Raw genomic sequence first — 22,472 nt, 5'->3', positions numbered from 1 at the left:
TTGTCAAAGATTAAAAATACTGATACATGACATTTGAAAACCTTTTTTTTTTTGAGTGAGACAGACAGTAAGATTATTTTTTTGCAAGATCTAATTTGCTGAGCAGCAAGAATTTTATATGAAATCCGGATTATGTGAAATCTTCTTCATCTTAAATATTGTAACCTGGGTTACAGGCCTGGTCTGCCCTAAAGCAAAGTTCTCCTCTGGCTCTAGAGCTGTAAAAACTTAAAATAAGTTATTTGCTGCCAACATACAAAGGAGGAACATTCATAGTATACATATACCCATTTCCGTAGGAAGGAAGGAACACAGGGGTCGCTGGACCCATACAGTTTTGAAAATCCGCAGGGCAAAGTCCATTAGATTTCTAAGTCTAAGAGTCACTTATCCTCAGGGCTTTAGAAAGCAGCAGTCCCACCCTTTCCAAGGGCCTATACAGAGGCCTGCCTCTCTCCGAATACAACCTTGGGGGACATTGGAGAGACCACCTTTTCTCGGCTCCATCCTCTCCAAGGATTGGGGCTGCACCCAGGCTCTCTGCCATCTCCAGGGCACATGCAGAACCCCTCCATGTGGTGGCAGCCAGGCTCTCCCAAACCCCAAGGAGTATTCTTCACCCTCTCCAAGGCCTGAGGTGGCATGACTCTTCCACTGCAATGAAACGGAAGGCCCATCCTCTGCCTTTGGGTCAAACTCACCCTCTCCACGGGCTTGGGTGGGTCCGCTCTCCTGGCCCGAGGCTTCTTGACTTCAGACCCCAGCCTCCACGGTTTTGCCTCTGAAGGTGTTTTTCCTCCAGTGTGTCCCTTCTCTGTCCCTCTCAGTCCCGACTGACAGTGGTTCTCTTTATACAGATCCCGAAATACTCTTGCTGGCTTTCTATGCAGTAGCCTCAGATCGTGCCCATCAGACATAAGGAGTTTCCACAAATCCTTCCTGGATAACTCCTTGTCCAATCCTGGCTTTCTCTAAAGTGGCTGACTGGTTCTACATTTGGCCAAATCCTCATGTGGGGCATTATTTTCTGGGGTCTCCCCTCCTGGAAGCCCAGAATTTTCCAGAACATCAATTTCTGGTTTCTTTGTACCCAGTTCAGTTCTCAGCTTATCTCTTCGCTGTTGCATTTCGCTATACACTGTGAGGAGAAACCAGCCTGCATTTTCCATATTTAATTTGGATATCTCTTCTGCTAAATATCCAAGTATATGGCTTTTAAAATCTGCCTTCCAGCCAAAGCCACTAGTCAATTTTGCCAGATTATCTGCTACTTTAAAACAAGGATCACCCTCCTTGCAGTTTGCAATAACATTTGCCTTATTTCTTTCTAAAGCCTGGTCAGAGGTATCTTTCTACCAACAGTCTCTTCAAAGCATTCTCGGCTTTCTCTATCAAGCTCCTCACAACTCCTCCAAAATCTTTCCCATACCCATTTAAAAAGCCATTCCAACATGTTTGGTATTTGCAAACTGCAGCAGCACCCCACTCCTCTGGTATCAAAATCTCTTCTAGTTTGCTAGCTGCCGGAATGCAATATACCAGAAACGTAAAATCTTTTAAAAACAGGAATTGAATAAGTTGCAAGTTAAAAGTTTTTAGGCTGTGGAAATGTCCCAATTAAAACAAGTCTATAGAAATGTCCAATCTAAGGCATCCAGAGAAAGATACCTTGATTCAAAAAGGCCAATGAAGTTTAGAGTTTCTCTCTCAAGTGGAAGGGCACGTGGCGAATATGGTTATCTGCTAGCTTCCTCTCCAGCTCCCTGGGAGGCATTTTCCTTCTTCATCTGCAAAAGTCACTGGCTTGTGGACTCTCTGTTTTGTGGTGCTGTGGCATTCTCTGCTCTCTCAGATTCTCAATTTGACAACCTTTTTTTTTTTTGGTACATGGTCTGAGAATCGAACCCGGGTCTCCCACATGAAAGGCAAGCATTCTGCAGCTGAACCACCCAGACCAACCTCTTTTTGAAGCCCACGTATGTGACCTCTTTGAGTGTTCTCTCCATGATGACTAATTTGGACTTCCTCCCAGCATGGTGGCTGGTTCTGAGATTGAAGGTCTCATAAGAGCTGGGCAGAAGGGCATGACATTTTTATTATCTAACTCTGGAAGTCATAAAGCATCACTTTCACCATATTGTATTTATTGAGGCAGTCAGAAAAGATTCAAGGAAAGGGGACCTAGACTCCCCCTGCTCCATGGGTGGATTGTCAGGATCCCGTCGGACGAACATGTGGGATGGGAGCTATCATCATGGCCATCTTTGGAAAATATAGTCTGCCAAAGTGAGCTACCTTGTTGCGTTCCTGAGTTCAGTGGAAATTTTTACACTGAAAGTGTTTCACCTTTAAGGTTCAGATATATTTATTTATCATGTCAAGGAAGTTCATCTGTTCCAATTGTATTGGGTTTTTAAAAAAATAAGTAATGGATGGTGAATTTTTTCAAATGTTTTTTCCGTATCTACAAAGACTCTATGAAGAGGCAGTGAAATAAGATTAAAATGAATGAGGTTGTGGTTGCCCTGTGAGGCATGCCCATAGTTCATTCATTCATTCAATAAATATTTTCAGGTACTTATTGTATGCAGGCACTCTGCTAGGCAGGAGGATAAAACAGAGCAAAAACCAGAATGGTTCCCTGTCCTCATGAAGTGCACAGTCAAAATGATCTGGTGTTTATGCAGCAAATACAGAAAAAGGTGTTACCACCCACTCTCCCACCCCCAATCCTGAATAACCTAGTTAACTAATCCAGCATCCCTCTCTTTCCAAGATACTGAATCACTTTGTCTGGATTTTATTTGAAGGGCGTGGGGTCGTATATATATAACTTTAGCCACTAGAGGGCAGCCATATTTTAAAAGAACTTTGAGAGAGCAGGAAAAAGAGCAAACCCATTAACTGTAGAGCTATCCCTGGGCTCCTTAACCAAAGTCAAATCACAAGGTGGGATTCTCTCCAACAGGGATTTCAGCCCAGCACCCAAACCACCCAAACCACTTCAGATCTGGGGATCGCACCAATTTATCATTAGATTTTGGTCCCTTGAGTAGAGAATGATGTAGTGAAACTTGGTACAGGTCATGATGAAATAGATCAGAGGGTTTCCTAAACTGAACACTTCAGACAAAAGGTAACCACAGAGGAACCCCCTGGAGCATGGGGCCTCGGGCACCCGCAGACCAAGCATCTTTCAAGTACTCACTGAAGAGCGTCAGTCAAGGAGCATTTATTGAGCGATATCTACTCAACGAGCAGCTTGTACTTGGGCAGGAGAAAAATAGACTCTCCCTGGCTACAAAGTGAAACTTAGTTTGCACAACATTATGAGAAAGCAGGAAGGACAGCCCTGTATCAAACAACACCCAGTCAGGCTGACCCCCTCTCCATTCCAGGGGAAGACACTGAGAGGCCACCCAGGACTCCAGGTTCCCTGTCTAGACGCAGCACGGAGCCCTTACTCTCGAGTCCCGTCAGCTGAGGAGTGCTTTCAGATCCCCCAGCCCTTCTCCTTCCTCTCCCTAACCTGGAGTTGTTGTTGCTTGCTAATCAAAGGTGTTTTGTCATAGGTCCTTGCCCTCCCCCAAGCCCAATCTAGGGTTTGTGAGGCTCTGGGAGCAAATAAGGGAGAAAGACTTTTAGCTCTTTCTCTACCCACCCTCACCCACGTCAATGAATACAGAGCCCCTTTGAATGAGAAGAAGGGAGGGGGAGGAGATATAGGAAGTGAAAACGGTTAATATCTCAAAAATAGGGTTCTTCCACAAGGTCGTAAGAGTGTATATCCTTATCCCAAGTCTGGCATATAGTATGAGCTCAGTGAGTGTTAGTTATTACAGGTCCATAATCCCCCACTGGAATTCCCAAACCCCCAAAGCTCTAAAATCCCAAAGGCTTCTCATAATTCATTTGGCAAAACCTGATCTGACGTGAGCTCATTTGTGGCAAAACCTTACCTGAATCACTGTGAAGCTAATCTTGGTGTGCATGTACCACCTGGTGTGAGTAGCCATCTACGTCACTGCAAAGATATAAAGCATTTGACCACAGTGCTGTCTCAGGCTCCACTGCGGGTATTAGGAGTTTCTGACATTAGCAACTGATTGCCTTTCTCAAATCTGGAACCTTCTGTGTGACATTAGACATGGTAGATAGACCCTAGGGTGGCCCTAAGATTCGTCTCTCACTGTTCATGTCCTTCGACTGCGGGTGGGAACTGTGACCTGCTTCTAGCTAATAGAAAATGGCAAAGGTGAACAGATTTTGCAGATAGAGCTGGGGTTCCAAATCACTCTGTTTTGATTTAATCAAAAGGAGATCATTCTCAGTGGACCCGACCTCATCAGATGAAAACCCTTAAAGAGGCTCTTCTTGAAGTCAGAGACTGTCGGGTGTTAGCTTTAAAGAAGCTGCCACATTGTGAAAGCACCTCGGAGACGTCCATTTGGCAACAAACTGTGGGTAACCTCTAATCACTGAAAGTGTTTGGCCTACTGTCAGCCAGAAAGCAGGGGCTTCAGTCCTACACCCCCAAGAAGATGAATTCTGCCAGTGGCCTGAGGAAGCTTAGAAGCAGATCTTTCCCCACAGGATCCTCTAATGAGACTGCAGCCCCGGCCATACCCTGATTTTGGCCTAGTATTTCCCTGGAACAGAGGATGTAGCTAAGCTGAGCTCAGACTCCTGAACCATGGAAAATGAGATAATAAAAGTGTGTTATTTTAAGCCACTGATTATGGTAGTTGATTATGCAGTATCTTAGGGTACCTGGGCTGCTGTTACAAAGTACCACAGACTTGTTGGCCTAAACAACAGAAATTTATTATCTCTTGGTCCTGGAGGTTAGAAGTCCGAAATCAGGGTGTCAGCAGGGCTATGCTTACCCTGAAAAAGGAGACTCCCTTCCATGCCTGTCCCCTGGCTTCTGGTGGGCAGCTGGCATTCCATGCCACTCCTTCACTTGTGGTGGCATAACTCAATCTCTGCCTCAGTCACATGGCTCATTCTCTCTCTCTGTTTCTGTCTCTCTGTGTCCAGATTTCCTCTGCTTATAAGGACACCACTTATGATGGATTAGACACCACTCAGTTTGGCCTCATTTTAACTAAAAATGTCTTCAAAGATTCTATTTGCAAATAAGCTCACATATGCAGGATTGGGGGTTAGGATGTGAACATGCCATTGTGGAGGACATACTTTAATCCATAGCATGCTGCCTAGAAAATTAATACACTAGAGAAGTCCCTTAACCTCCCTGGGCTCCAGTTCCTCATCTGTTAATTGGGGGGATGGTTGGACCAGATCATGCTGGGGGTCTTACAGGCTCTAGCTTTTGGAGACTGTAGATGAGGCAGATGCTGTGTGATTAGTCTTGGGAGAAGGACCCTCTAGTCAGATGAGCAGAGTAGGGTTGAGGGGGGGCGTTGGGGTCAGGGAGGTCATGACTGTTGAGCTGGCTGGTGAGTTGTCAGAGAAAAATGCAGACAGCTGAGGACTCCCCCTGAGTCCCCAGTGACCCATCTGCCAGCTGGACACCGACTGTGGTTGGCACCACTCCTCCTCACAGAGGCAATCAGCTTTCAAAGCAGGAAAAACAAATACCCTCCTATCCCTGCTCGGTAAGGGAAGGTCCACCATGCGGGGCACCCCGTCCCCAATGTTTAGGGTAGAGAAGTGTCCATTTTCAGCAATCTCGGACCTGAGAGGCCTCAAACTTTTGGGGCTGTGACCTCTGGAACTGAGCAAGAAAATCCCAGGAAGCTGAGTCAGGGAGGGCATCAGGTTTCTTGTTAGCTCTTGGCAAAATTCTGCAGTGGGTGAGGTTGTACTTCTGTGTTCTCCAAACCCAGCGGATCTGCCTCTGCTCCCTGTTCTCACTCCCTGCCTCCTGTCCCTGAGACCACAGCCCCTCCACTCACCCTAGAGGTGGAGTATTAGCTCTTCGTCTTTCCTTCCTCAGACAGACCTGAGGGATTGTCCTTTATTAAATTCCTTAGGGGATGATCTCATTAAGCCTTATTATGGGTCATTTCTATTTCAGGGAGAATGCATTTGCTGGGATCTTTCTATGGGCAGCTAGTTAATTGAAACCTGAGATGGGGGTTGGGTGGGTAGGGGTGAGATTGTAGAGAAAACCTGAAAACAAGGGGGTGTGACTCACTGAGGCCGGAGCTGGGAGCTGGTTGGAGGAGAGAGACTGGGGTTATAGATGAGGGGAACTGATAAGAAGAAAACACAGGCCGTGGAGTGGGAGGGGAGACAAAGACAAGCGCCAACTGCAGTCTGATCTGCTGAGAGAAACCCCCCAGATGCTTCCAGGCCTCTCTGCCTTCCCATGCTCAGACATATGAATCCAGACCCAGCATGAAGTGATAATGGTCTAGACCAGAATGTGGCAACAGAGACAGAAAAGAAAGAGCTATGAGAGGACTTGGAAGCAAATTTGATATAGGAATGAATGAAAAGGAAGAGCCCAAGGTGAGTTTTAAAGATCCCTGGAGAATGAGGAGAAGTGTCAGGGTACAAGGCCAGCAAAGTCCTTAGATCAATGTCAAGTTCACTACCCTATTGTCTGAAGAATTGCTCTTTACCCACTTCTGAAAAAACTGCATATTCCTGTCTCCGGGAATCTTCCGTTCTTCATCTGTTCATGTATTCACGCATTCAGTTAACATGAATTGTGTGCCAACTGTGGTTCGGACCCTATGCTGAATACTGGGAATGGAAAATAAACAAATACATGTCTTAGGCCAAGGGACTTGAATCCATTCAGAATAGATAGTCACTCTCAGAATTTCTTTTACTTCAATTCCCTCTTTTCAAAAGTTATGCCAATTTTCAGGTTAGTTGCCGTAGAGAAGAGTAGGGAAGTTTGTGCTGGGAACCCTAAAGTAAATGAACTTGAAACTTTTTGTAGTGATGGGACACAGGTGACAGCTCACTAATTGTCTCCGTCTTTTATGACTCTAGGCCTGGATTTTATCATCTGTAAAATAAGGGAATAAGATTTAGGGGATTTCTGAAAACTCTTCTATCTTCCTTTCTATGCTTTTGCTTTATAGATGTTTAAGTGCTTTGAAAAGCTTGATTTCTATATAAATATGAGGCGGTCCTTTATTTCAGAAACAATAATAATGTCCATACCCACAGAGGTGATTTGGGGTGTGATGTGGAACTTCTATCCCCTACTCAACGTGTTTCCACGTGGAGGGGGTTACATTTGAGCTATACTCCTGGAATCTCTTTGGCCTCTTCCTCTTGGGAAGAATGAGCTATCTGATTGGGAAGTTTAATGGAAGGAACTGAGCAGGTACAGGGAGGATTTGCCTGCCTACAGGGAGGGAGAATATATTCTGGGCTGCTCATCATGCAACAAATCTGCTCTTTGGGGGGATGGCAGAGGTTGTCCAGCTCTACTTGCAACTGGGTGAATGTCTGTCTCCATTGGCCGTGGCATATAAAGAAGCCCACGGGGAGTGCATATTTGCACCATGCCCTCTAATCTAGTTTTTATCTGCAATAAAGTTGATATTTAAATGTTCATCTGTTTCCTGTGTCTTAATTCTCAATTGATTCCAGACTGGGGAGAGGTAAATAGAGTATTATTTATTGCACCTCCCAGGCCCCACCCCAAGAAGAAAGAGAAAGAAAAGATCACCACAGTCCATTTAACTAATAAGTCTTCCTTGAGGATTTCTCTTTTTTCTAAACTTGTCTCCCACAGATTCCCTCACTACTCCTAAATGAACACTCTACCTCCAGGTACACTCATTCGCAGAATGTCCTGGCTTTTTTATTCCACTGTGGCATCTGCCCAGCACACCCAACCCCTTCTTCTCTATGCATCAAAATTCTCTTCATTCTTGGAGTCCTGGCTCGGAGGTCTCCTTCCAGGTTGGTCCTTCCTAGAGAGGTCACAGGTGAGTTTGCAGCTTCCTCATCTCAGCTCCTCTGCCTCTGAGTACATATTTCTATCATATTATCATATGGTTCTAGTGATAGAAACTGCACTAGGGCAGACTAGGTTGAACTTTGGCACAGCAGGAAAGCCTGTTAGTTACTTCTGTGTCCCCAGTGCCTAGCATGGTGCTTGGCTCCAAAGTGGGTACCGATAAAATGCTGGTTGAATGAATAAGTGGCAGGATGACTTTTTTTAAATTAAGTATAGAATTCAGTGCTTTTTAAAAGTGTATAATATACTCACGGGGTTGGGCAACCATTGCCACGATCAATTTTGGAATATTTTGTTGCCCCCAAAAGAAACCCTATCCCCATTAGCAGTCTCCCCCGCTTCCCTCCACCCCACTAGCCCCTGGAAACCACTAATCTACTTTCTGTCTCGATTGCAGGGTGACTTTTTGAAATATTAATTTGTTTGTTTCTCATATTATTCCACCCTACCCCTTGCATTTCAAACAGACTTTCAGGCCCGTAATTCCTTTCCTCAAGGACTTGGTCTGAGTGCAAAGCAGAGAAACCCAAGGCCGATGACTACTCCAGTCTTTGAGAAAAGCTTAAACTCACTGTGTTTGGTGGGGAGGGGGGAAAGAGGGCAGATGGCCTTTGAGAGAGAAGCAATCCTGAGGACCTGAAAGCCAGGGAGAAGTGCGGGTCCCCTCATCTCTGCACAGCCATCCTAGAGGAGGCAAGTCCACCTTTGTGGGGTGGTAGACTTTTGGGGATCTCGGTTTTGGCAAAAATTTCTGCTCATACTTGGCAAGAAATCTTCATACTTGACATGAAAACAGACAGCCCAGCTACAGCACAGCACTGGGTTTTGCCAAATGAGGTATCTGCATGGTTGGAAGATGGAGTACCCCTAACTTCGGGGACACCTGATTTCTGGGAGTTCCTGGGTGAGGAAGAGAATGAGGCTTCAGCAATCACTGAGATGTACCTTCCCTCCAGGTGGAAATCTTAGAATGGAAATTAAATAGATTTATAGGAAATAAACAAAGGGATGTTTCTTGCCTATTTGAGTGGGAGGATTAGATTAGTATCCACTACGAATGGATTCTGGATCCTTGTTTCACTCCCAAAATGTTCACCCATCTCTTCTTCTGGCCTCCAAATTTTGCCAAGGCCTAAACTGGATCAGAATTTACACTATCGTTTGCTTACTTGTTGCCTGGAGCATGGCAGTTAAGGAGTGTTTCATTAGGCCCGAGACTATGTAGTGACTGATATGTCTACACAGCAGCTTGGGGCAGCCTTGACACAGAGGTGAGCTTGGGTGGGGTAGGTGGGGGTATGTGCAGGACAGGAAGAATTCTGCAGTTGATGCCCACCACCTGGAGGGAAGGTACATCTCAGTGATTGCTGAAGCCTCATTCTCTTCCTCACCCAGGAACTCCCAGAAATCAGGTGGGAACTGCCCACCAGGTCCATCCTAGCGAACAAAGGGTGCCAGGAGGAACACATTTTTCTACAACTCTAGATCTTTATCTCCAGGCTTGATTAGTCACTTCTAGTCCAATTAAGACTCTTAGGAACCACAAGCACCTCTCTCCTCTCTTGCACCCTTCTTTCCTCCTTGCCCTGTTCCTTTGCCATGATGCAGAAGCCCACACTCCCAGGGAACCACACTGTAATGAAATCTCTAACTTCATGTTCAGTCTTCCCGGGGATGCCCAGTCTCTCACAGAGGTAGACTGAGGAGGTGAGGATAAGTTGAGATGAAGAAGATAAGATGAGGATAAGTTTTTCCCAGAAGAAGAGGGAAAAGTAGTGTTGGTGACTGGGGAGAAAAGGAGAAAAAAAGGAAAGGTGTCAGCTTGGGTTCCCCACAAAACCAGCATCTGAGACAAGAGCTTGCAGATAGGTAGTTGATTTGGGGACGTATCCCAGAAACAGCAGTGCGAGCTGGGAAGAATGATGCAGGAAAGGAGGAAACACCATTCCAGGAGTGCCTTATCAGACGGGTCACCACTAACATCAACTGGGCCTTCGCCCTGCTGGCCGCCTCTGAGGAGCCAAGTAGAACGTCCCTCAGAATTGTCCACATGAGGGGAAAGAGGAGGGGACATTCGTCCACCAGCTTCCATTCCCACGGGTCAAGGGTTGCTGTGGGGTGTTAGCTCCCTCTCTCTTCCAGGTTGGCCCATGAGTCAGCATGGCTGTTCCTAGTGGCCCACAAGAGAAGCCTCAGGGCAGTATACATCAACGCACAGCTGCTCCTGCAACAATACCCGGAGTAAAAATGTGGGCTGAGAAAATGTGAACTGGGTGAGGGTGAGGAAGAAGATGCATCAAAAGAATGGAAGGAAAAGAGGAGGTGGTAACAAGGAGCGGAGGACTACTGTGGTGAACAAAGCAAGCCCGAAGAGGCTTCACCTCTGGGTGAAATCTGAGCAGGGCAGAGGCTGCCCTTAGAGCAGCCACGGACACTGCAGAGTTATTGAAACTGGCTGGGATAAGCCCTCCGGTTACAGTCTTTCCACTATCAAACCCTGGCATGCCACTGGGCAGGGCCCTGGCAACCTTGGCACTGACTTATATCCCAGGGCCCTGGTAGCCAGGGACAATCTCTTTAATGCCTTCCAGGAAGAGAAACTGTCTCCTTGGTGTTCCTGTCTCTTCTAGTTCTAACAACATTGATTTAAGTAGGGTTTCTGGCTGAGAACAGACCTCTTCCAAGGGACAGGCTGAAAGAACATGATTATATAAAAGGATCATGACATGTAGGAATGGAAGCAAGCTTCCAGCTGTCCTTGCAGCAACAGGCCATCTAGTTTGGGTTGTGGTTGCCCCTATAATCTGCAATGTGGGTTGGATTTGAGGAGATGGGTTCTTGAAACTTCTGAAGTCTAAGTGGGCATCTTGGGAAAAGTAAGAGAAGGGTTCCAGGGGAACTTTCTCAGTATCTTTTGAAAAGGTCTGGAGCATTCCATATTTTTATTCTATCTACATATTAGACTCTCTCTCATCCCACCATTGAATTTAGACTCTTTCCATATGACAGAAATCTTTTTCTTGTCTGAATTCTTATAGCATTAGTAATCAATCATACAGATTTAGGCTCTCAATTGTCTTCCTATAGTTCTTTCCCTTTGAGTTAATCCTATCTTCCTGAATTGTGAATTTTAGAGTTTCTTGGTATTTCCCAGGTTCCTGTTATATTGGGACTAGAGAACACCTGGGGCTTGGTAAGAACTCACAGATGAATGCATGTTAGATTGGCTATCCTAGGCCGTCATAATGTTGTGATTTTAGGACTCTGAAAAACCTGGCCAACCAAAAATATCTTTCTCTCTCCAGCAGGCAGACCTGCCTTGCTGACTGAAATTCCTACCTTATATGTCACTCCTTGACGTCTTGTAGAGTAGTGTTTATTTTATTTGGACAAAAGTGTTTCATCATCTGGAAGGGGTAATATATTAGTCAGTTATCACTCTAGTAAGAAGTAGTTTCCTTAATTAAGTTTTGTTAGATATGGAGCATGGAGACTAGCAAGCTTAGAGATTAAGTCCTAGGCTAGAGGGATTTGGTTGATGGAAGTGGGGCAGCGTAAGAAGAGTTGAAACCCTGGGGTTTCAAGTGGTGAGAGGGGAAGGCACTGACTGGCCAAGGTCCTGAGGGTGGTAGGGAAAATGTAAACTTTGATTCCACAGCTTTGTGAAATCAGGTAAGGCCTCCTGTCTCATTCAGGAGACAGCATTCTGTACATTTCATTAACAAAGTCTTAGTTCTCTGAGGGCAGGGACTAGCTCTTATACATCTTATATATCTCTCAATTTATCGATAGCACATGGGTGTGCATTCTCTGGGTTTGCAGGAATGGGACCACCTTCATAGCAAATCCTCTAGCTTTGCAGGTCTCTTAGAATTGGTGGGCCCAGCTTCACTCAGTGAGTGAATCACTTGACCATCCCAGAGAGGGATTTCAAGATGCTCCTTGCGCAGATGGCCTTTTTGCCTTTCTGATGACTTGAGGAAGTAATGGTAGAAACCACCAGCAGAATAAACAGGTCAGAGCAGAACAGCTCTACTAAGCACTTTAGGGACAGATTTCCTCAAAACATGAAATTAATAAGAAGGTACTATTACTCTGGGCCCCAGGACCCTTTTCTGCAAAATAAGAGGGTAATCTCTAAGGTCCCCTTCTAGGCCTGGTGGTTACTCATGGTTACCAATAAACTGCAGTTACTCATGAAGAGGGGTAGTCTGAAAGCTATCTGGCGTTCTGCTGTCCTGAAAGCTTGCCTGCCTATCTGGTGGGGGCCCTCCTACCTGCTGTCCCCCACCCCCATCCATACAGATTCCATGAATCTTCACTTTGTCTTTCTCCTACGGAATCCCATTGTGTTCCTCTAAGTCCTAGTGCCTTGGAAATGACTTCTCAAGAGAGAAATCAAATGAGATACTGTGTTTCACTTAATTTTAGGTTATTGTAGCTGCTGTCAGTCTACTGAAGTACTTTAATGAATGCCTATATTGTTCTTATGCCCAGAGCCTTTTTCAAATGATCAGCATATAATAAAACAAATAAAGAGCCTAATTCCTCACCCCCTGATATACACACACACAATGGCATGGCTAAGTACCCAGATATGTATGGGTAGTGGAAAGAGTCTGGAATTTGGAGGTAGTAGACCAAAGTTTGGTACTGACTTTTCATTTAGTGCTGGTGACCTTGAGAAAGTCATTCATTTGATCCTTCATTTCTTCATTCATTCAATAAGCATTTATTCAGCAGCTCTTCATGACAGTCACATAATCTATGCAAAATTGTAACAACCCCACCCCAACTACTTTCAAGGTTATGTGGAGGAGCTAATGAAATCATACTTACGAAAACGTTCAAGCTATACAAATGAATGTTGTTGATTGTAATAAGTAGAAAGATTTAAACAAAAATGGAGGGGTGGGGGAGAAAGACCCACACACTTGATAGACCTCGTTTATGCTCAATGTACCTATTCCTGACTATCTGGATGCGCCCTGCCCTTTCCTGACCCAGCCTTTCCTCAAGTTAGACCATGCCTGGGATACCTTTCTCTTCAGCTCTGGCCTTGGAATCCCTTCTCTTTCTGCAAGGCTCTAGTCAAAACCTTCCTCTTATGAAGTCCTTCTTAATTTGAGCCACATCTGCCTTAGTGATCGCCATGTTCCACTTGTGAACTATTGTGATTTGTTTCTAGATTGAACCAGGCTACAAGGCAGGCAGCAGGTGGCCATGGAGGGGTCCATGTTCTATGCCTCCCTTTGCCTTGACCTTGGTCAGGTGAGTTGTCTTCTCTGACCCTCATTTTCCTCCTCCATAAAACCTACCACCCTCAGCAGTTCTCAGGACTTACTGAGATACCACTTCAAAGACCTAATAGGTGTGCCTTGCATTCAGTGGGCAGGCTTCCAGTGAATGTCTTTTTAAATAAAATTGATCTGCTTGTACAATATGTTGGGCTCTCCCAGTGCACAAACAGAGGAGTTGGCTGCAATATGTGCAATTGAGGAATGTGGGATGATCCCCACCCAGTAATATTTTCTCCACCCAGAATTTGGTACCTGAAATGTCACCAGGAAAGATTAATTCCCATGAATTCCTCCTCAGAGGCATTCCTTTATGTTTCCACACCACTGGGAGAGGCAAAGCATTAAACCAATTCACCTTCTGCGGTGGTAATGGCAACATTGCCTGTCAGCTAAAAGGCAGAAAAGGTCACAAGGAAGGGAGGTGATGAATTCTGAAGAGAGATTTGGCCCACTGCTGGTATGGCTTAATAAAACATATATTTAAAAACATATTTCACTTTTTATTGTTTTAAACCTTCCCCCCTCCCTCCATCTCCCGGTTGTCTCTAATCTACTTTCTGTCTCTGCAAATTTGCTATTTCTAATAAGTGACATCAAACAATATTTGTCCTTATATGCCTTGCTAACATATTTATTTAAAACCCAATTTTCAGGACCACTGGCTGTTGTTCTTATTTCAGTATTATAGTTCTTGTTGCTGGAGAGGGCAAGGGGGAGGAAATGGCTCTTTATGGAGCCATTCTCCATAAAGCTGGGATGTCCACAGCTGTGGAGCCCTTATCACTTTCTTTCTTCCAAACTCATGTATCTCTGGACACTACCTACATGGAAGCTCCCTAGGGCTGGTGGCCCTTTCCACCCTTCTTAGTAGGATCCCTCGTCTCTCTTTTATCCAATCCCCAATTTTAACCTTTTCTCTTTCCTGAGTCCCAGATGGTATGGTCAGTGTGGGGCCAATCACTCCTTCTTCTCTAGGTTGTAAGTTGAGCCAGGGAGGATTTGGTTTCCTGCTGTTCTTGACCATAGCACCCAGTGGAAGTCTAGGTGAGAACACCACACCCGTCAGCACTTACAAAATAAAGCCCAGACTCCTGACACTTACATTCAAGCCCCCAATTTCTCTTCCAGCTGATTCTCTCCTCATCCTCCCACTGTGTTGTCCACCACAACCAACCTGGCCCTTGGATTGTTCTTTGAATATCCCAGGGGCTTTTCCACCTCTAGACCTCATGTCCCTTTCCCCTCTAAGGTCAGCTTTTTGCACTTGTTCATTCCCTCCAGAACATCTATTGAATATGTCCTACCCCCCAGGCTGAACTGGACACCAATGGGGCTCCAAGGATGGATGACATCAAGGCACTGGCTTTCTTTCTCTTTTTTAACAACCTTCAGGCATGTTCCAGATCCTCCCCGAGGTGTTCCCTGGAAGCCCTCATGGACACCCTCAGGGCTCACTCCCTCCTGTCAGCCTCTCACCCACTGACACCTGGCACTACTTCTTTTATTTGACATCCTTTCAAGTTCTTGTGTTTCCCTAGCAAGATGCTAAAATCTACTTCTTTCATTCAATATCCACGTACTAAGTGCGTCTGGCATGCTAAGCTTGGGGGCCTGGCAGTGGGACTGAACAGGACAGAAGTGGATGCAAAGCAGGCACAAGTGATGGCAAATGCCATGAAGCAAAAAACAGGTGCTGTGGTAGGGAGAGCATGGGGGTAGGTTAGATGGGGTGTCTGAGGACTACCCTCACCCCTGCCACCCAGGAACTCCCACCATGTCTGGCGTGATGTCATACAGAGCAAAACTTTTCATCATGTGTTGAGATGCCAATGCATATTTGTTGATACATTTAAAACTGTCCTTTGCATTTATCCCCCAACCCCATACTTTTTTTTTTTTTTTAGAAGGGGCGGACTTTCTAAATAGAAAGGACTTAAGGGTGATGATTTGACTGGAAAGAGGAAATTGGAGTTGGGTCGTGTGGCTCTTTACCACAGACAGAGGAGCCTCGACCATCCACAGCAGAGAAGAGGAGGAGCTGGGAGCAACAGTCTTCCTCTAGGCCACCTCGTCAGCTCCACTACCATGACATCTTTTTGCACCATTCCATTCTGGTTGCCACGTGGACTTGTTGCTTTGGAAAAATGATTCTATTGGGATGGAAATGTCACGGCCTTAACCGGTGTAAGTGTGCGTGCCTCTCGGTGGCAGTGGGGATGAGGGGAGCTGGCCTGCAGCACTGTTGTCAGAACAGCCTTGATTACAGAACATTCTCTCTGAGCTGAGCTGAGAGCTTTACACACGTGGCTCAGTTCACCTTCACACCAGCCTGCAAGGTAAGTGTTGGGGGTGGGGGGTAATCTGTGCTCACGAGCCTCTGTGAGGTTAAAGAACTGCTTGGTGGTCACCTTGCTAGAGCTAGACAGAAGCTGGTTCAAATTCAGATCTGTCAGACTCAAGAGCCCTGTTCCTGACGCCCATTCTGAGCATCCTGGCATCCTGAGAATGCTTCTGGATAGACTTCCATTCTGTGGAATAACTCTTTGAGAAGAGCAGGTAATGTTAACTTGGGAAGGACTGCCCTGCTGGAGATTATGCGGTTACCATAACATAAAGTTTCGGCATTTCCCCTATATTCCACTGCCTCACAGAAGCTACGGGTGATTGCAGTGGATGCTGGTTATGCTAAAGGGCAAGGGGGAGGAGGTGGTCCAGGGCTTAGCAATCTGAGAGGGTAGGGAGCCATTGGCCCGGAGCCCAGAGATGAGGGTTCTCTCCATCACATCACCCAATTTCCTCATCTAAAGTGGTTCTAATTATAGTGCCCATCTCACAAGAGCAAATGTCTCAGGTAACCTGCAGGGCCAGGACAGAATAGAGTGTGGTTAAAGCCAGTGAAGCCACTCTTTGATGCTCAGGCCACCATGTCTCTGGCCCAGCCCCATTCCAGGTGCAAGAAGAGTGATTCAGACAGGGTTGGCTCAGGCCTCTGTGGCTATGACAAAAGTCCAGAGGAGAACAACAGATATGATTTAATAGCAACATTCCAGATAGACTAAGGGGTAGACATTTTTTTGTGTGCAAGAGTGTCTGTGAGCAGAGGAGTTCTGACAAATTTTTATATAGAGTCAGCGGGAGGCCTGGGTAGAGGGTGTTGGCAAGCGTGGTAGTTCGGAGGGGGGGTAATGTCTGGCCTGGGCTGATTTTCTGGAAGGGATGGGATTTGGATCTTGGAGAGCTGAGTATTTGATGTATGGGAGACTCTCAGAGACAATTTTGAGGCAGAAGCAGGATCAGTTGTCTGGCCCTCCCTATACCTACAGATGAAGGGGAAGAAGAAAGCAATGATCCCATTTAATAATCTAGGTGTGAACAGATAATAATCTAGTAACAGAGATATTAGTACTTAGGATAGTGAATGCCCTAGCTTCAAAAAATATGCAGAGTCCATTCTTTATAGTGAATTGACTTGTTGGTATCAAAACAGGAGGAGTCAAGATGGCACCTCTGAGCAGAGGACAGATTGAGAAGGGGAGGAAGTGTGCTGGAATGACACTTCAGGGCCCTACTTCCCCACAGTATTGAAAAGATGTGACTGTCAAGAAATTCTTTTTAAAACCAAATGCATTAAACCATATTCATTCATTCATTTCAAGACAGCTGTGATCCCAGTAGTTCTTTCCTTTTTTTCTCTCCTGAAGGAGTCTGAGCTCTTGTCACTATTCCACAACCTCTCAAATTCCTGGAAAACTAAAGTCGCAGGCAAATAAATGAATAAGTGAAAGAATGAATGACTGGAATAGCATCAGAGGAAGATAAAATATTTATCTGTGACACATTATGTTCTCAGTGGATCTCAATGAGGGTATTGATGGTAGTGATTAAAAAACATGGGCTCTGGAGTTGAACTGTCTGGGTTGAAATCCACTTGCCATTTATTACCATGTGACCTTGGGTAGGTTACTTTACTACTCTGAGCCTCAGTTTCCTCCTTTGCAAAACGGGACTAGTAATACCACCGACCTCATAGGGTTTTTTGGTGACGAGTAAATGAATTTTAAAGGCATAAACCTGCTAGCACAGAGTAAGCATTCAATAAAAGTTAGCTATTATTTTAATCATTGTCTTTATGATTTATTCATTTAGTCTGGGGTGGACAACTCCCATGCCTGTAAGCAGTTAGCACAAATGGGTGACCTGGAAGAGCAGAGGGGTCTAAAGGGGAGACTAATGTTTAGGGCAGTGTGGACTCGATGCCGCAGAATATTCACAATCTCCTCTGGGGTAATCTCACCCCAGGTCCCGCCAAAGGTCCTCAAACGATAAAGATCTTTTACATTTCTTCTCAAACTTTTTTCCTTCTTCTTCTTCCTCAAAACCTTGCACAGCTTTTAGGGAGGGTGGATCCTTGGCCAGATCTTGTGTTGTGAGGTTTGTTCTCCTCACCACCTCTTCCTCCTTCGGAAGTCCTCTACACGTCAGGTGGTCTGCCCTGGCCGCATCTTTTCTTCTGGTCCCGTGTCCAGTGCGTTTTCTTCGTCCCGGCTCTCAAGGGAAGGCCTCGAAAATTTACAGATTACTTTAGTGCGTCACCCTTCCCAGGGTGAACTGCAAATCAGAGGAGTGACTCTGCAGAGGTGGAATTTGGGGCGAATGAAAGGCGCGAGGGGGATGACCTCCCTAGCAGATCTTGTATACCAGCAGGTGGCGGTATATCGTCCAGAAACTTGGGGATATTGACGCCACCGCAAGAGAAGAGCATAGAGAAGTCGCCCCGAGCAGAGCTGTTGGATTCCGCGAAAAGGTGAGGAAAGAAGGGAGCGGGCTCCCTGCTGGAGTGATTCAAGGATTCAGACACCACGAGGGGGTAGGTATTGAGCAGCGCATATAAAAGAAAAAGCCGTCTTTTCTTAAGACATTTTCCTGGCTTGCATTGACTGGCTTTCCGACCCGCCGGGAAAGAAACATCTGGAAGGGAGCTGCCGGAAATAGAGGAAGGAACGCGGGAAAGAAACCCCGAAGGCCGGCGCCAGCGCGTTCTGCGCTCTGCAGCGGGAGGAACGCGTGTCCCCTACCGCCAGATGGCACTGTCTAGATTTCCCCCGGCTTCCCGCTCCAATCCCCGGGGGCCCCCGCCGCAGCGGCCGCTCTAGCCAGCCTTTGAGGGCTTGGTGGTTCCGGGAGGAAGTGAGGCGCCGAACGGAACGGCCTCTGGTGACATTTTCTCCGGGCGGCGCGGACGAGTGGAGGGACTTGGTGGTGGAGGTTGCAGAGGGAGCGAAATTTACTTTGGCCCAGGCCGGGCTGGGGCGCCTTCCTTCCACTAGCCGCCACGGTTTGTACCGAGGAGGAGAAGGCGGCGGCGGTCGTTGGGTCTCGGGTCACCGCGGCCTGGAGAGTCCCGGCTTGGGGGTCGGTGCGTGCCCCGACGGCACGGGCGGAGCGGGCAAGGAGGCGCCGAGCCACAGCGGAGCGCAGGTGAGCTAGGAAGGGGCGTGGGGCAGTGGCCTGACTGCGGGTTCAGCCGCGGGGCCCGGGTTGCGGCCCGAGGAGGAGCAGGAGGGGCACGGGCCGCGGAGGGCTGCGGCGCTGGGCGCCGGGGTCGTGACGGGCTAGGCTAGCGGGCGCGGATATACGCTTACAGACGGTTGGAGGCGCGCCTCCGGCTGGGAGTTGACGAGAGCGTCCTAATAGCCACGACCCCACCGGTCGTCAGCCCGTTGGTGACCCTTGCGTCTTCCCGGCCCAGCCGAGTTGGCGGCGGGCCGGTTGTCCCCCTTCACCTGTCGCCTCTCCGCAGAGCCCGGGGCTCGGTGAGCCGATGCGAGTCCCTTTTCGCGGTAGCTGAGAGGAGGCTCAAGGTACGGCAGCCCCCGGCCGCGTGAGGGAGCGGCTTCGTGGCCGTGGAGTTCTCTTCACACAACTTTTCCAGGGCCCCGGCCCGCGGGGAACGCGGTGGCGGCAGCTCAGTTCCCCGAACTGCGGTCTGGGGCCGACACTTGCTTGTGTCTCGGAGAGCCGTGGTGGTAGCCCCAGCTCCGTGGCTTTGGGGAAGGGAGAAAAGGCTTGGCGCCGCCTGCCTCTCGGCGCGTCCACTACCTGGGATCTGCAGAAGCTTCTGATCAATGGGAGGGATGTGCCAGTCTCCAAAATTTACCTCTCCTGGCGAGTTTGCTAACTTCATCAGAAAAAAACCGGCAAGGATGTAAACAGACAAGCCCCTGGTTAAGAGGTTCTCGCCTGTCCTGACTTCTCAGGAGAGTTACATGCTTTTCCCCAGTAGCACTTTGTACTTGATTTCTTGTAGTACCTTCCCCAGTGTATTGTACAATTTATGCGGCTGCTCCCACCCGAACCGCATCTCATTCATTTTGTCTTTTAATTATCGTCCCCTCTACCACAGAATAGATGCTCATAGGTTGAAAGAATGAACGTCTGCCCTTGTCCTTCCAATTCTGCTTAAGCAGTTTATGCTTGGATGTGCTTAACCCTTCTTACCTGAGCTTTTGCTTCCTGGAAACTTCACCCAGAAATCCCTCTGATGATGCTTTGTCAGGGCTGAACCTCTTAATTACAAATACATCTGGCAGTTTTGCTTAGGCTTTTGTTGTGTGTATTGTTGGGCATCAACTAACAGTTTGAATCACTTATTTTCTTCTCCTGGAATATTTCATGCGTGGAGGTTGTTAACTTTTTAATGCAGTTTTGCTGATTCTGGCAATTTGAATTCCTCCACTAATCAGAGCATTGCCTTTTGCTTTAACAAGCATTTTGAGAAGCCTACAATTGATAGTTATTACCTGATGGCTGGAAGAGTTGCATCCTTAGCCACATTTTTGGTAGTATGTACAATATTTTGGCTAAGTAATATGCCCAATACCATGCCTATTTGAGTGTTTCGTAGCACAGTAGGTGCTCAGTAAATATAAAATTATGTATTAAATTTGAGTTAAGGAAACTGAGATGGAGTTCACTCGGATAACCTGAATGCTCCTTAAAAAAACATAGTTAAAATTTTATGCATTAGAATACTAAGAAAAGTATTTCTTAGACATTTTGAAATCAAGTGTAGAGTGCTTCTCAGTCTTGCTTTAATCTTCAATCTTCAAGCTATATCTTTTTAGATAATGTTAACATAATAGATGGAAACTTCAAAATAGGTGTATGTAATATGAAAGTGTGATTTCTTAAGAAACCGGGGAGAAACTTCAAGATAATTATATTTAAAGGGCCATCTAAATCAGATTTTTTAATGGAAAAAAGGTTTTTTTTTTTCTGACAGCATTTTGTAGAAAATGAGATGGACTGGATTTTGAAGCTGAAGACTTCTCATGTTGTTAGCTTTATATTAAGTTCACGGTGTAGCTGTTAACATTGTTCACTAAATTTGCTATTATTCCTACATGTGTTTTTGTAAGAGTAACTGTCATATTACTCTTTGTTTTATACTTACTTTGATTAATTCAGCTTTAAGTTCCAATTTAATGCAGTTCTGTTAGAACTGAATGCTGTGCATCCTTTAAGGTATCTTGCTCTTAATATTTCTTAGTGACATTGGTACCTTAAGTCTCATTATAAGACTGGTAGCGTCTGACAGCTTGTATAGTCACTAAATTATTCAAGGGTTGTCAATTTTACTGGGATCCCCAATTTCATGGTTTTTTTTTTTTTTGCACGAATAGACATAAATCTAAGATATATGGGCAAGGCTTTTTCTTTTTTTGTATGCTGTGTGGTGGGGTCACATTTCATTATTTTTCCATGTGAGTATCCCATTATTGCAGCACTTTTTGTTGAATTTTTGTTTGTTTTTTTTGGGGAAGTGCATGGGCTAGAAATGGAACTTGGGTCTCCCGCATGACAGGCAAGAATTCTAACACTGAGCTAACCTTGCACCCCTCTTTTCTTTCTTTTTAAAATTCATGCCTAAACTTTAACATATGTAACTTTGGTAAATCGTCTTAGACCTACTCATTTTTCTGCCTGTAAGTAACTAGAGCTATGAAAAACATGTTTATCCATTATTAGTGAATTGACAATACTTGGGAAAACTTGTCTGTCCTTGTAGCAGTGTCACACTGGGCTAATTAATATGATGTTGTTAATTAATATGATGCCTCTGCTAAGGTACCTTCTCCTATAGTAATAATATTATTATTCAGGAGTGCCTTGGTTATTTTTGGTCCTTTGTTCTTTTGTCTGGAAGTTGATTTATGGTTTGGTGTTAAGTAGTACTCAGCCATGAAAGATGAAAATGCTATTCTCTTAACATATTTTCTTTGAAACTGTATTGATTTCAGTATTTTATTTTTGTAAACAGTTTGGGCCAAGTAAAATTTCTTGGGTAGCTGTAATAATGTAGGCAAAATGAAATGGACATATAAAAATTGTGAGAATTTAGTAGAGGAAAAGCTATTGAAAAAACTTAGAGGACAGAATATTTGAGATGAACCTCTTTTTTTTCCCTCACTACTCATTTATTGATAGCTTACTGTGTGCTGTTAGTATCAGTGCTCTTGATGGGTAAAGTGCAGCTGCAACCTTGAATGTTTAGAGGCATGGGTAGGAGAGAGGAGGGTAGGGCCAAACTCTGAAGGAGTTAGGTATTTTCTTCCTTTGGGGGAAAAACTCAAGTAGAATATGATGGGTGAGATAGTTATTACTTTTTGAGCATTTCTCTTCATTCCTCAAGTTCAGTGAAGAGAAATTTTATTGTTTTTTTTTTTGCTGTTGTTTGATTCTTGATCGTCATACTGAAGTAGATAGTTTTTTCTTCAGTTGTTGAACTCACTTTAAATTTGACTGTTGACATGGAACTTTTCTAAGTCCTTTGGCCTTTATCTTCTATTGTACCCACTTTCTTTACTTTTTTGGGACACTTATGTTTAAACTTGAGGGAAAACTATTTCCTGCTTCTGTTTGGGAAGCTTCTCTCAGCAGAAGTAGAATTTATATTCAGTCAGTTTTCACACTCAACCCACAGGGCCTTGTAAAAAGAAGGAGAAGGATGAAACTAAAAGTAAAAATGTTTTTATTCTCTTCTATTCTCCTGAACTGCTAAGAGAGGAAATGTGTTGTGTATATTGTACATATTTAACTTAACATATTAGTATCAGCCGATAATACTAAGCATGGTTTTTTTTTTCTTTAAACTTTATTATTTTGAAACTATTTCAAATAATCTGGACAGTTGCAAAAATGATACAGACTCCATAGAG

The 22,472-nt window shown here is 45.4% G+C and overlaps 1 protein-coding gene across 6 annotated transcripts in view; it reads left to right on the top strand.

Moving 5' to 3' along the window:
* The first annotated feature begins 17,989 nt into the window (after positions 1 to 17,989).
* The window catches only part of ARK2N (arkadia (RNF111) N-terminal like PKA signaling regulator 2N), a 151,739-nt gene continuing 147,256 nt past the window's right edge, over positions 17,990 to 22,472 (top strand). For 4 of the 6 annotated variants that reach the window (XM_077135566.1, XM_077135561.1, XM_077135564.1 and 1 more), the window contains exon 1: positions 18,438 to 18,732. The gene's annotated coding sequence lies outside the window, so the exon portion shown is untranslated. Of the gene's footprint in view, positions 18,059 to 18,101; positions 18,122 to 18,437; positions 18,733 to 22,472 lie in introns of those variants that run through there. The other 2 variants (XM_077135562.1, XM_077135563.1) reach the window with 2 other exon arrangements.

The sequence above is a fragment of the Tamandua tetradactyla genome, chromosome 18 (assembly GCF_023851605.1).
Source record: "Tamandua tetradactyla isolate mTamTet1 chromosome 18, mTamTet1.pri, whole genome shotgun sequence".
Taxonomy (NCBI): Eukaryota; Metazoa; Chordata; class Mammalia; order Pilosa; family Myrmecophagidae; genus Tamandua; species Tamandua tetradactyla.
This window is presented reverse-complemented; position numbering and strand designations above follow the sequence as displayed.